A 2,655-nucleotide genomic window follows, 5' to 3' on the forward strand; every position below is an offset into this window, starting at 1 on the left:
GTTTTATTCCCTATTTTGTTTTGTTTTTTTAATCCATAATAAAAATGTATATCCATTTCTTAAATTGATGCACCTGTTTCATTGTTTAAGATGTTTCCTGTGGCATCGCTGCACAGATCTTTGTGTTTACGTTGGTGATAAATGTGCCCTTTCTCCTCAGTGTGACACTTTCTCATTAAAGGGATTTTTAAAGCATCGGGAACGATCGGATGTGATATCTGATAAAAGCTCGCCTGCTGTTCCCACGACTTCATGTCTGCTTCGTCAGATTTAAAGTTATTATTTTCACCATCTGCCTGTCACTTCCACTTTGATGCGAGCGACTGAGTCGACCTGAAGAAGCTCAGCGAGACGACTTTCCTCCGTGACACGAATCAGAAACACGGATGTTTTCTGCTTTGATTTCCTCCACAGCGGCTCCTCCAAACGCACAGCGCAGTGACGGAGAAACGCCAAGAAAGACTCCACTTCATTTTCTCGTCATCGCCCCGAAGCAGCACGAGAGGAGAGGCGGGGCTAAAGGGATCAAACTGTTTGAAAAGCACACACCTTTTGAAGGACGCTTCTCATCTGTCATCAGAAAGCCGGTGGAGAAGGTGGAGGTGAAGAGCGGCAGCTGAAACAGTAATCAGTCCTGACAGATGGCTGAAAAAAAGCACTCGCTACATCTAAGAACATCCACCCTTCCATTAGCTGCACCCTGTCATCCTTCAGGGTCAGTCGTCAGGCTCAGCTACACCGACAGGTGTCCCTCGCTCACCGCTGCCTCACAGAATCACCTCAGCCATCAATCAAAGATCAAATCCTTTTATCTGTGTGCAGCAGCATCAAGTCGAAGCAACAACAAAGCAAAAGCTTAACAAACATCTGGTGAAACATCTGCCAGATAATGAGCTGAACAACAACGAGGTCGTCCCTGACATCCTCCAGCAGAGTGAGACCGTCACACCGATCGGATCACGTGGTAAAGATGACCAGGACTGATCTCAGATCAGTTTCACTTCACCTGACTTTTTGTGAAACATTCGTTTGCTTTTGTGTTCATGTCACAGTTGGAACGACGTACGTCTGATGTCAGTGGCTTTAAGGTGTCTCTGCCTCCACAGGTGTCCATGAAAGGATGGCACTTCTCATGCTGAGGTCACCTGACGTGTGAGGTCACAGCGGCCCGTGGATTCCTGTGTAACGCTTACACATTTCTCATTTCATCTTCCTGTCCTTCCTGTTTACCTGTCGTCTGTTTTCACATGAAACCGCTCTGACTGTGACGCTGGCGTGATTTCTTCACAGCAGCGCGAGCCGTCCAGCGTTTGACCTCCTGTGTTTACTTTCTGCCCAGTTTGACCCATTTAGCAGAAGTCAGCCTGTTTAAGGCTCTGATATCTATTCTGTGTGACTTAAAGCAGTTATGACATGGTCTGATTTTCTCACCCAATAAAGGAATATTTCATATATCAGTCTACTCTTCATTCTATCAGACACAGTTATCACAGCTCATACATTTGCTTTTTACACATATATGTAAGCATTGAGCCAAATTTAGTAATGCCAACATATTAAAAGAACAATATTTGTCTCTTATATATAATACATCTATATATACACTGTCACAGATACTTGAGTGTCTTTGAGTGAAGATTTAAGGTGACAGGAAATATAAATAACTGCAACTTGAATCTTTACTGAAGCTCAGAGTCCATGTTCACTGCTGCAATAACTAATAATGATTAATATAATAACTATAATATTGGCCATATTATATTTACATTACCACAGTGAGATGATTTTAGTCTCATGAACAACATCAGCTGATTGTTATTTACTAACTAATCTTAAATGACTGTTCAGCACAGAAATGAAGCCCAACAATCATGTTTACAGTCCTGTGGTCTCAGCCTCAGATACTCAAATCACACAGAGCTCGTGTAGAAACAAACAAACAAACAAACAAATGAACAAAGCATTTGTCTCCTTCATTTCTGTCAAACAAAGCTGTATGACACGTTTCCAGCTGTTAGTATCATGGTTGCTAGGCAACCTGGGCAGCAACAGAGGCTAGGCCGTCCCATTTCACAAGCCTCGCACTTCCGGCCTCAGCGGTCTTTGAGTACGCGGCCCTTGTGGACCGTTAAGGCTGCAGACCCTGAAGATCCAGCCAGAGGGAACATGGAGCCCACAGGAAGACACAGACATGACCAAAAACTGAAACATCAGCACAAAACCATAAAGACAACGAAGAACAACGCACAGACCCAGGACCATGACACAGGCGGTAGAAGGTGACGCCACACCAAGTGACGGCCTGTTGCAGTAGTTTGTTGTTTTAATTGTATTTGATGTCTTTTGTGAACATATTTTTCACTAACTACTTCATTTTATTTGGGTCCTTTTACACTGATTTTGTTTAATTATTCAGTTTTTGAGCTGCTTTCATTGTGTTTTTAGTTCTGTAATCAGGCATTTCAGAGCGAATGCTAACTCGAATATCAGAATGCACCATCTGAACTTTTAAACGTCTTCCTTCCCCCTCCACAACCGGTCACAGCAGATGGCCGCCCCTCCCTGAGCCTGGTTCTGCCGGAGGTTTCTTCCTGTTAAAAGGGAGTTTTTCCTTCCCACTGTCGCCAAAGTGCTCATAAGGGGTCATATGATTGC

This window comes from Neolamprologus brichardi, chromosome 20 (genome assembly GCF_056152115.1).
Source record: "Neolamprologus brichardi isolate AB-2024 chromosome 20, ASM5615211v1, whole genome shotgun sequence".
In the NCBI taxonomy this organism is placed as follows: Eukaryota; Metazoa; Chordata; class Actinopteri; order Cichliformes; family Cichlidae; genus Neolamprologus; species Neolamprologus brichardi.